This window comes from Mixophyes fleayi, chromosome 6 (genome assembly GCF_038048845.1).
Source record: "Mixophyes fleayi isolate aMixFle1 chromosome 6, aMixFle1.hap1, whole genome shotgun sequence".
NCBI lineage: Eukaryota > Metazoa > Chordata > Amphibia > Anura > Limnodynastidae > Mixophyes > Mixophyes fleayi.
This window is the reverse complement of record NC_134407.1, coordinates 149,334,544-149,347,431: the sequence shown is the minus strand read 5'-3', so window position 1 is coordinate 149,347,431 and position 12,888 is coordinate 149,334,544. Positions and strand designations below refer to the sequence as shown.

The 12,888-nt window shown below is 43.5% G+C and overlaps 1 long non-coding RNA gene across 2 annotated transcripts in view; it reads left to right on the top strand.

The window, feature by feature from the left end:
• The window catches only part of LOC142160423 (uncharacterized), a 41,458-nt gene extending 29,068 nt beyond the window's left edge, over positions 1-12,390 (top strand). For both annotated transcript variants that reach the window (XR_012693215.1, XR_012693216.1), the window contains one exon: positions 12,285-12,390. This is a non-coding gene — a long non-coding RNA (uncharacterized LOC142160423). The remainder of the gene's footprint in view (positions 1-12,284) is intronic.
• Positions 12,391-12,888: the final 498 nt, after the last annotated feature.

Genomic DNA, 12,888 nt, shown 5'->3' with positions numbered 1-12,888 from the left:
ATGGAGAACAATGGATAATAATAACTGGCCTCCCCCACATCCAAAAATAGGGTAGCAGTCAGTCCCTCCCAAAATTAACCCCTTAAACTACCTTGCTTCCTGTAGAGAAAGGAGAGGGAGAATGAATGTAGCTACAGCCCCTCCTCTGTATCCTGGAATCTCATCCTTATCCATAAGCCAGCTTGATTCCATGAATTGCTACAGTTCACATTGTAAAACCTTCCTCCACTCTGCAACCTCCCTGAAGTCTCTCCAGTTGCTGAATTGCTTTACTTGTCACCGTCTTCGTTCTTCCCCTGCTCCTTTTGTCTGATGCACATGACCTATTGAATGGCACTGCAGTGCTGTTGCGGTTAGTCTTAAGAGTGCAGGTAGCAGTGCACAGACTAGGTGTATAATAAAGTTCATCTACTGTTTAAACCTTGAGATTTATACGCAGGATTCAAAACATTAAAAATAGAAATATCACCAAGGGTAACAATCTTTTAGGGATGATTTTTAAAAATGAGACCGTTGCTTTTAGTTACTATGTCCTTGGCCCTCTACACTTTTGATTGTACACTTCCTCACTGGGTGAACTTATCAGCTTCTTCAGCCTCCAGTACCACCTCTATGCCTTCCCTCCTCACTAAGGTATCCTGCTCCCTCTTTACAATGTCCTCCTGGGTGTCTGATCATTTGCTTAAATTCAAAATAGACAAATCCAAATGTATAATCTTCCCTCTGTCTAGACACTTCACCCCTCCCATTCTCTACATCACTATTTGTTATACAAACATACCTTCTTCTCCCCAAGTTTGGGGAGAAGAGGGGATGTCACGTATGACTTAACCATATCCTTAACCCCCCCACATCCACTCCCTTACCCAATCCTGCCAATTCCATCTTCACAATATCACCCATATCAGACCCTTCCTCTCCACTGATGCCACTTAAACTTTCATCAATTCTCTGTTCATTTTCCACCTGGATTACTGCATCCTCCTCCTTATTAACCTCTGCAGCTCCTGACTTGTTCCTCTCTAGTCCTTTCTCAATGCTGCTATCCATTTAATCTTTCTCTGTCGCTGGTCTACATCTAGCTCCCATCTCTATCAAGCTATACACTGGCTCCCCCTCCGCTATAGAATTCTTTTTAAACTCCTCTCCTTCACCTACAAAGTCTTCTGTAACTCCACTCCTTACGTCTACAACCTTATCTCCATTCAAACTCCCTCTTGTCCTTTACAATCTGCTAACAACTGTTGCCTCACCTCCCATCTGGTTACCATGTCTCATTCCTGCATACAAGATTTCATCAGTGCTGCCCCCTTATCTGGAACGATCTCCTACATTCTATCAGGCTATACCCTAGCCTGCTAATCCTGAAACATTCCCTCAAAACCCACCTGTTCAGGAAAGCCTACACTTCGTCCTACCTCTTCTTGATCCTCTTTCACTCATCTCCCTCTATCCTCCTCTGCTTCTCTAACTATCTTCTTGCTAATCTCCCCCATCTGAGTACTGAGTATTGCTCCCTCACAATGACGCCCTTCCTCATTTCCTGTCAGCTTGCCCCTTCCCTTTAGATTGTAAGCTCCTGCAAGCAGGGCCCTGTTTTCATTGTGTCCTCCTCCTCCTCCAGTTACTTCTGCCTTCAGTTCCCCAGCTTAATTTTTGCACCTCGACAATAGGTCCCTGCCCTTGGATCTCCTCTTCTCCCTATCCTTCCAATCTTCATCACTACTCTGTCCCTGACAGTCGCGCCCCATCCCTGGGCTGAGGTCAGCCTGTCTCACAGCCCATCTCTCCACCTCTACTTTCCTTGCTTCTATTCTTTTTGATATCACTTTGTCTCAGCTGAGATGTTTTTTTAATAGCAGTCTGTTTTTGAATTTGTAATGCCCTGTATGACGGGGTTTTTGTCCATGCTCTATGTATAGAGGCACGGAACATTGTGGTTCCATTTTAATAAAGGATAATAATATATAATAATAATATGTTGGTGGCTCAACTATAATAGAGCAAATTATTAAAAGTGGAACCCTCAAATGTACTTTGATTTGAAAAATGATGAGTTCAAAATAAGTTAATTCACATTGTTATAAGACTGAAAAACAATATTAATATTATATACTATATATATATATATATATATATATATATATATATATATATATATATATACACACACACCACTTTTAGACATGCGCTAATTCACTTGTCTCTATTTTAATACAAACATTTTATAGAGGTAGCTTCCTTGAAAATAAATAGATAAATCATTGAAAAAGTGGACTTACAATTGATGGCGCACAGCAGATTGTAGGTGCTAGTAATAACCATCCCAAAATACTTTTAATGACAACTTTTTTGGGGGCGGGTGAAATATGATTACTCTGCAGTGCTCAGAATGTAGTGCTTCTATTTAACTATCACTTTGAACAGTACTATGCCCATAGATCTCATCAGCACCACCTTTGACTGCATGAAGGAAACATTTATCATTAAATTGTGGTAGATTAATTCCTCAGCATTAGCAGAATACCAAAGGATTGTTTAAACATGTGTTAAAACACATATGGTTTAACTGGACAAAACATACCTTCAATAAGGTACAATCCTTTAGACAGCACCCAGCCAATAACTGGGTGCTGTCTAAATGGGTTGGTTTGTCATTATGGCAGGGGGACCCCTGCCGAGAGTCCCCTTGCTATAGTGCCAACCACCAGGGCCTGATTAAGGGTTCTGGCCGCCCTAGGCTAATACGGCCGCAGTGCCCCCCCCCCCCTCCTCCGAATATATAGGTGTATAGGAACACTCCTGAATATGAATGTTCAGGTGTATTCTCCAGCATTCAAATTTAGACAGATTGTGCCATTGTCTCTTACCTGTTCTTGCTCTTCTCTCTTGCAACTTTGTTATCCTCTCGCTGGCTTCTGGAAAGTTGGCGTCCTGTTTTGAAAATGCAAAAATGTATTATAATGCAAACCCTGAATGATTAGGCCCTTTAGTAAAAACAAAACACTCCATTATGGCCAGCTAAAAGTACCCCATTGGACAGGCATATATAAGCAATATCTGAATATTTGTTGTCAATCAAATACAAACCTCTACCAGCCCCATCTCACTAATATTTAGTATTCTAGTGATTGCTGAGACCACCCATGTGACCACCACACAATCATGAGATTCTGCCCCCCAAAGCTGCTGTATTTTTTAAATACCCCCTGCAGCCATTTTCCTTAACTACAACCCCCCCACAGCCATTTTCCTTAACCCCTGCTGCAGCCATTTTCTTTACCTCCCATCCTGCATCCATCCCCCTTGCAGCTATTTTCCTTACCTCCACTCTGCTAGCTAGCTATCCCCTCCCCCGTCACATATATCAGCCCCCCTCCTCTGCCCTCCTTCATACATATCAACCTCTCTCCCTCCCTATAGATTTTCATGGCAGCCCCCCCCCCTCCCACCCTATAGATTTGTATGACAGTCCCCCTCTCCCTCCCTTTACATATGCATGACAGTCCCCCCTCTCCCTCCCTATAGATATGCAGGGTAGTCCCCCCCCCTCCCTATAGATATGCAGGGCAGTTCCCCCCCTCTCTATAGATATGCAGGGCAGTTCCCCCCCCTCCCTATAGATATGCAGGGCAGTTCCCCCCCTCCCTATAGATATGCAGGGCAGTTCCCCCCCCTCCCTATAGATATGCAGGGCAGTTCCCCCCTTCAATTACCTGTAGTTGTGCCAGCGTCGCTCCTCTCCTCAGATCAGCAGATAGGAAGTGAAGACGTCCTGCTTCCTGTCTGCTGCACAGCAACAGGCAGCCTGGCGATTGGCTGTGTGTTGCTAACCACTGACCACCATTGCTTTTGATTGTCGAGCCCTCCACCCCCCCGCGGCGACCCCCCCCCTCCCCCACCCCGAAAAAAAAATGAATGGGAAAAAAAAAAAATGTAAAAATTTGTTGTTTTTTTTTTTTTAAAAATACCCACAGGGCAGCGCCCCCCGGGACCCAGCGCCCCAGGCTGCAGCCTGGTCAGCCTAGTGGTTGATCAGGCCCTGCCAACCACCCTGGCTGGTTTACCTAGTGCTAGTTATGTGACAACCGCGGGCACCCAACGCAAATGTTTCCCTTATTTTCACACAACCAGCAGTAGGCTGGCAACACTAGGGTTAATAGTGCTCGGACGGGAGGACCCTATGCATTTTTGTTTGAACATTTCTCTATTTTTACACTTTTGACAGCTGCCGGACCTCCAACTTTATAGACGGGGCAGTGTAACAGTGATGTGTTTACTTGGAAGCAGCGTGCAGTATGTAGCGGTTTTTACAGCAAACTCGGGAAAGTTTGCTTAATTGCAGCTTCATACATTTGAGACTTGTGTAGCTAGAGTGGCAAACAGTTGGGACTTTGATCTCTATCGATTTTGGAAATGCCAATTTTGACAGACACACATCTCTGGTGATTTTACATAAAATCTTACTTTAATACATCTGCGAGATGAAGCACCCGTGAAAAAATTGCGGGATATTTAAAATCGGACCTTGATTTACCCCCTAGTGTCTGTCTACTGGTTAGCCGTTCCTTTGGGGTTGTATACGTGCTGAGCTTGAGACAGCAGCCTGATCTAACTGGAGTGTTTTAAAAGGTCACCCATGATATTCAGCTGAGCATTCAGCAGTATTATTATTATTATTATCATCCTTTATTTGTTAGGTGCCACAAGATTTCAGCAGGGCCGTACACAGTACAAACAGAAGACTATACAGGGTGAAACAGTACTGAACAATAAACAAAAAAAAACCAATACTTCAGAAACTCCAGACAGGCTAATGAACAGGTTTGGAGACAGGAGGGTAGAGGGCCCTGCTCATTCAAGCTTACATCCTAAGGGAGGGTAAATAAAAATCAGGTACAGAGGGGAGCCAGTTAAAGCATGGGGGAGAGAAAAGGGGGACCGGGAGGAGAGAGGGGAGAAGGAGCGGAGGAGATGAGGGGGTTAAGTGGATGGTTGGTAGGCTTTGAGGAACAGGTGAGTTTTAAGTGCCCATTTAAAGGAACACAGATTAGGAGAGAGACGGATAGAGCGAGGAAGGTTGTTCCAGTGAAGCAGGCCACACGGGAGAAGTCTTGTATTCTGGAGTGGAAAGAGGGGATCAGAGTGGAGGAGAGGCAATGGTCATTGGCCGAACGCAGGGAGCAGGCAGAAGTGTGAATGGAGATGAAGTTAGAGATATAGAGGGCAGTAGACTGGGAGAGAGCCAGTGTAAGGCAAGGCAGAGAGGGGAGATAAAGGAGGAGCAGCGTGAAAGGAAGATAAGTCTTGCAGCCTCATTGAATTTAGAGCGGAGGGGGGCGAGATGGAGTGGGGGAGGCGTGAAGGGAAGTGCGTGGATGATAGTATTGGTGGCATCCTAAGAGAGAAAGGACCAGATACGGGCAATGTAGCATAGTTGGAAGCGAAAGCTTTGGGCAAGGGATTGAATGTGGGAAGCAAAAGAGAGAGAGGAGTCGAGGGTGACGTCCAGGCAGCAGAGTTAGGTGACAGAGGAGATGGTGGTGTTGTTAACAATGATTGAGAGGTTATGGTGGGAGCAGAGTCTAGGGGGAGGAAAGATAAAAAGTTCAGTTTTAGAGATGATAATTTTGAGAAAGCGTGAGGACATCCAGAAGGAGATGGCAGAGAGGCAGTCAGATACACGAGAGAGGAGGGTGGAGGAAAGATCAGGAGAAGATATGTAGAATTGAATGTTGTCAGCATAAGGCGATACTGAAGACCGAAGGAGGAGATGAGAGCACCAAGGGAGGAAGTATAGAGCAAAAAGAGTAGAGGGCCGAAAACAGAGCCCTGAAGGACTTCTACAGGGAGAAGGGAGGGGGTGGGGGAAGTGCCAGACGTGGATACAGAGAAGGAGCGGTTAGCGAGGTATGAGGTGAACCAGGCATGGACAGATCCAGAGACGCAGAGAGAGAGAGAGAAGAGTTTGCAGCAGGAGTGGTGGTCCACGATGTTGAAGGATGCAGCGTGGTTGAGGAGGAGTAGGGAGAAGTGACCCCTGAATTTGGCTGATAGGAGATCATTAGTAACTTTGACCAGGGCAGTTTCGGTGGAGTGAAGGTGGGTGGAAACCGAATTGGAGAGGGTCGAGGAGGGAATTGTCCGAGAAGTGTCTGGTGAGGCTGCTGCAGACAATCCGCTCAAGTAATTTGGAGGCATAGGGGAGAAATGAGATAGGGCGATAATTAGCAAGAGAGGTGGGGTCAAGATTGGGTTTTTTGATGATAAGAGAGATAAGAGTGTGTTTAAATGAGGAGGGGACTACGCCAGAGGATAGTGATAGGTTGAAAAGGTGTGCAAGGTAAGAGCAGGCAGTAGGAGAGAAAGAGCGAAAGGGAGAGAGAGGGGATTGGATCGAGACGACAGATAGAAGGTGGAGAGGAAAGAATAAGGGAGCGAACTTCTTCACCTGATGTAGGGCAGAAAGAGCACCAGAGTTGGTTGTTGGAGGGAGATGAAGCAATGAGAGTGGCGGCAGAAGGATGGGAGGAGGCGATGTTCAGAAAACTGATGGCCTCAATTTTGGAGGAGAAAAAGGTGGCCAAGTCAGAAGCGGAGAGGGAAAGCAGGACAAGAGAGGGGGTTGACAGTGGCAAAGAGGTGGCGGGGATTGGAGGACTGAGAAGAAATGAGGGACTTAAAGAAGGATTATTTAGCGAGGGTGAGGGCAGAGCAGAATGAGAAGAGGATACATTTAAAGTGAAGGAAGTCAGCCAGGGAACTAGATTTTCTTCAGAGACGTTCAGCAGTGCGAGAGCACTTTTGGAGGAAGCAGGTGAGTTTGGAGTGCCATGGTTGGGGAATGAGGCGGCGCCGGCGGATATAAGAAGCCAGGGCAACAGCATCCAGGGCAGTAGTGAGGGAGTGGTTGTAGAGCGAGAACGCCTGGTCAGGGCAGGCCAGGGAGGGAAGAGGTGATAGGAGAGTTTCAAAAGAGGAGGAGAAAGAGGTAGGGTCATTAGCATGAAGGTTGCGCCTAGTGAGGGTAGATTTAGGCGAGGTGGGAGCAGGGGAGGAGGACATATTGAAGGAGAGGAGATGGTGGTCAGAGATTGGGAAGGGAGAGTTGGAGAAGTCAGAGAGATTGCAGAGAGAGGAGACAAGGTCAAGGGAGTGACAAAGACAGTGGGTGGGGGATGAGGTCCACTGAATGAGCTCTAATGAGATGGTAAGGGTGAGAAGTTTGATGGTGGCAGGGTCAGAGCAGTTGTCAATAGGGATGATAAAGTCACCAAGTATGATGGAGGGTAGGTCAGAGTAAAGGTAGTGGGGAACCAGGCAGCGAAGTTGTCGAGGAACAGGGAGGTGGGGCCGGGGGGACGGTAAATGACAGACCCGGAGGTGGATGGGAGAGAAGAGACGTATGGAGTGTACTTCAAAGGAGGAGAAAGAAAGGGAAGGTACAGTGAGAATGACCTGAAAAGTGCAGCTATGAGATAGGAGGAGGTCCACTACACCTCATGAGGGCTCATCCAGTCTGGTGGAGTGGGTGAAGGAGAGGCCCCCATAGGAGAGAGCGGCGGGTGAGGCGGTATCAGAAGTAGTAAGCCAGGTTTCAGTGATGGCAAGAAGGTTAAGAGAGTTGGAGATAAAGAGGTCATGGATGGAGGACAGTTTGTTACGGATGGTCCTGGAAGTCCAGACACCACATGAGAAGAGGAGGGAAGGAAGTGGGGAGATGTGGATGAGATTGTTAGGGTTAATGGAGCGTGGGGGAGGGTGAGAGATGGGACAGTGAGAGTTTGGACAGTGAAGGGGGCTAGGGGAGAAAATGGGTATAGGAAAGGAGCGGGGTGGCATGGTGAGAGACAGGGGGACGGGGAGCGAGAGAAAGGGGCAGATGAGGCATTAGGAAGGGTAAGGTAAAACCTTAGGTGAGGGCAGCAAAAGGCAGACAGTAGTAGACCAGTGCAAGTTTAGGATTAACAGAACAGAGTAAAACAGTAAATTAGGACTAAAGGACGAAGTAAAACAGAAAGGCAGTGGCAAAAACAATATAATGTAAAGTAAAAATTAGAATAAGGTTAGGATAAACATATGGTGAATTGAAATGAAACACATGGTAATAGCTGTAATGAAGGGCTACAGAGAGCCGGTACCAGAAGACAGTAAAGATAGGTCCTACCAGAAAGAGGGTCCAGCCCGGGGGCTGTAGACCGGTCCAGGAAGAGTTGAGTGAGCCCGTGAGAGGGGGGTGATTGTAGGATCAGGCGACCAAATGGAGGATTAGACCACAGGCGATGACGTCGTCTCCAGGGTGGAGTGGGCCTAGATGAATGTTGGGTCAGGCTCACCGGAGGGCTAGTAGGGAAGCAGGTGAGGCCAGAGAGTAGGGCCCAAGCCAAAGCCTAGAGTAGAGTGTGATATCAGACAGCTAGGCCTGTAATTATACTGTCATGAGCTGAGTAGATGCAGGGGCAGAAAGCTCTGCAGCAGGTTCCATATAGATTTAGCTGGTGATCACTGTGTGTTTACTAAATAGTTGGAGCAGGAGTAAAATTAGGTGAAATAATAGGGAAGTTTATTATGATTAACACACATGGTGGCAGTTTAGTAGAGTCCTTTAGGCTGGAGAGTAACAAATAATAGTGAACAGCAATACAATCCAGTATATGGAACAAAAATAATAACAGCCAAAACATATAAGATATAAGCCAATGTCATTGAAGTGCAGTTAAACTCAAACTCAAAATAATAATACGAAGTTGCAGTCTTACATGGTAAAAAGCTGGAATATACAATGATGAAACAGTTCAGTCAAAAACCAAGTAGCCAGGATCAGAAATCAAAAGAGATGCAGTAATATAGGAAACAAACTGGTGGGACACTGGAACAAAATGTTTGGCTCAAGCTGGAGATGAGAGCAACAATCTGTACATAGGAACAAACAAACAATGGCCAACAATGAACAGAGCAAGTGGCAGGAATATGAAGCAGGGAGGCAGGCACAAGCAATCAGGTGAGAGAGGAGAGTAACACTTCCCAGGTAAAAAGTCAACGAAGTCGACAGCCGCAGCACCTCTGGTGGAACAGAGAACTGTATGAACAATAGCTGTACAGGACACAGTCCTAGCACAGCGTAGAGATCTATAGTTAAAGTAACTATTCCTAATGTAAACACTGTCAATTATTTATTACTATTTTTGCAACTGACAAGTATGTGCTGGGTGTGTTCAATAAAGGATTGGACTTAATCAAGCGATGTTCTGGCACTCGTTATTTTACCATCTCTTATGTGAACTATACTTTATTCCTGTGCCATTAGCATACTGGTTTTCAAACATGCATGTGCAAGGGCCCCTTCTCATTCTTCCCAGCCACAAAGAAAGGGGAGAACGAAAGACTTAGCAAGAGACAGGTCCACGTGGGGCTACATCAGTCAATTGGCTCATGCTTTAGTAATTGAGGTTTATAAATATTCAAATATTATTTCACTCTTTTTATTCTAAATGCATCTTCTACTGATTATATATATATATATATATATATATATATATATATATATATATATATATATATATATATATATATATATATTGTAACAAAAAAGCACCCTTCTCTTGGCACTTTTGTTACCTTCTGTTGCAAGAATACCCAGTAGACATCAGCAACACGAAACTTCTTATTTTCAATCAAACATATTTATTGTTGGCATCACAATAAATAACACTTCTGTCAGGATGACACCAGCAAGCAATACCTTTACTTGCACCTCCTGGTGACCCTAAACACTAACTAGACATAGCCCAGCTCACTAATGACTGGCCAGCTAGTTCAGCGTCAGTCACCTCTGACAAGAGCACAAATCCAGGATTAAATACAGATGTCTCCTCCCACAGGCTTGGATGACTGACAGGCAACACTCCCACCTTGTTTTTAAAGGATGGCTCCTCAGGTGTTCTGTAACGCCTAATCAGCACAGCCACCCCTATCAGCTCTGTGGATACAAACACGTTAAAGCATGCAAGTAAATCACTTTTTACATCTACTTTACAACATGTCTCTGACCTGTACATTACTGAACTTAAGCCCAGTGCTACACCTGTATATAACTTGGTCTGCAGCCTTTTACCTGCAGACAGTTAGCACCATAGCTAATTCCACTATTAGAGGCCTGTGGAAAACCACTCCCATTGCCACAGTATGTATATATATATATATATATATATATATATATATATATATATAAGGCTAATGTTGCTCCTCACCTTTATAAATACACACACAAAACACAGATACAAAATTGGTAAAATGTTTACAAATGACGCTTTTGTGTACTTGTCTATTCCTACTGACTAGATTTTCCTCATTTCTTGGGCTTGTTTTGGTTGATTTATTTAGATTTTTTTGTGTGGCAGATACCATTCATTTTATTTACACTTAGGGGGGTATTCAATTGTTCGCCCGGACCGCCGAAAAACTCGCGCTCTAAAACTATTACCGTTAATACGGTAATATTGCGTGTAAAAACCGTTCATACGGTAATTTACTGAGTGAAATTCAGCGGGTAATTACCGTATTAACGGTAATATTTTTAGAGTGCGAGTTTTTCAGCGGTCCGGACGAACAATTGAATACCCCCCTTAGTGTTAAATTAATAGGCAACAAAGTGTAACTGCGATGCCACCTAAAAGGCAAATGTCTGCTGTGGGAATAACTGCACAACAAGAAGCAGCAAAAAGACGAAGGGCAGAGCTGGATAAAGCCCCACGACAAACTATGAATGATGACCAAAGAGAATGCGAAAGTGATCATCATCGTCATAAAAATATGACTACTCACCAAGAGGTAATATCACATCAATGCATACAAAGTCAGTGAATAAGATGTCACGCCACACCATTCTTGATGTCGTAACTTAAATTAAACAAATATTAATGCTCACAACTGTGGACCCATGATATTACTCTCATTTTGACAGACTTTTAACTAGTTGCAGATAATAGAGAACTGAGGTAGGTCATGATGCCACTGCTCTGCTCCTAAGAAGTAAATCCTAGTGGGCAGAGCCTTGTTGCCCTACACCACTGACAAATGGACTCCTATAGCACCTGGTTTCTCGATATACCAAAGAACATACATTAAAATTCTGCTCAGTTAGATAACGGAAACATTACTCTTTAATGTGCCATTTTTGCTCCCCATTACACTCAAATGGCTCTTTGAAATGTGATTGTATTCTCACATTCACAGACTTATAGATTTGTTCTTGCTTGAGCATTTTTAAAAGAAAATCAACAATTTATAAACCTGCCACAAACATTAAATCCAAGTAATTAATTGCTAATCAATCTAGAGCCAAGCCGACACCAGAAAAATGAATCAATTTCCCTTTCTCATCAATAGGATACTTTAAAGACAAAAATACATTGTGCTATTGGAGAAAATGGAATTTATTAGAATGAATAATATCTGAAGTTTCCTAACTCTTTTTTTTCAACCATCGCCCAGTTATGAGTCAGATGAAAGACTAATAACTAGTAACTTTCTTCATATACAAAGGCATTTGTCCCATTAAGCTGTGTACTCTTTAATAGCATAGTTTAAAAATCCAGGTTTTTCATGAAGACACACTTTTGTTTTAGGGGGCACCTAAATCACTGAATGAGTGACATAATGTCACTCATCCATTGTCTTTATTGTCACCTTCCTATGAGCAGGCCGCTGACAAGGAGGGGAAGCAGTCTTACCTGTGAAGCAAAGGCCAGTCTGACCACACAAGGCAAGAAATGGGTGGGATAGTGCTCATCAGGTAGACTAGTGGGCATTGCACAATGGGATGTGGACAGAGCACCACCTCGATAGCTCAGCCCTGATTGTGTACAGATTGAAGACAGAAATTCTAGCATTATACAATATTACACAAGTGTCTTGTATGAGGTGGTCCTCATTGGTAATCTGTCAGGTATACATTCTAATTTGCTGTAGAGATTTACAGTCGCACAGACCATTTCATATTTAATTTCCAAAATAGAGAGAAAAGTCCATTGCCTCATTAAATCCAATTATCTTGTATATATAGAGGAGAGTGCTACCTGGCAACTGAAAGATTTATAAACCAAAAGAGATACAAAGCAGTTGGTTAACCTAGTGCACTTTGAAAAAATGAAATGTAGTTAAAGCTTAATGACTTTTATTTATTTAATAATAAAATGAAATGAATGAAAGTAAATATGTTTTAACTATATTTGACTACAATACATTTGTACACTAGGTTTACCAATTCTGCTGTGCTTTTTTAGGCATACATTCCATCATCCAGCACTGCATACCAACTACAGGGCCATGAATGAAACAACCCCCCACATCTAGGGGAGGAAAGGAGTACCCGGACTGCAGGAGAGAGACATTACAGCTCGCTTGAGCTGCATCACTACACAAACGTGAGTAATCTGTTAGGAACTATTTACCACGCATATACCTGGACTCTCATGTATAATTCTCATGTTTGGAACTATTTATGATTATTCTATACTACTCTAAACTTCGTTTGACAATACCATTCATATTGACAGTCATCAGGACAGTGGATTATATTATACTTCAGAACAATACTTTATTGAAATTCTTCAATTGAACCAATCTTGTTTGAGACTTATTTGACCTCTGTATGATATACTATTTGCATTTATTTCTAAATGCACAGATCCTGCTTGGAGCATAGTTTTGAACACTTTTGAACACTATCAGAACTATTCATAACCACCCATTGGGTGTTCAGATCCATGTACTATAACTTTTACTTTGTTTTGTTCTGGCCAGAACTTATGTATGTGTTATCTGTTAATAAAGATCACTTTTTATGACAAGTTTCACTTTGATATACACCACATTCATACCTAGAAA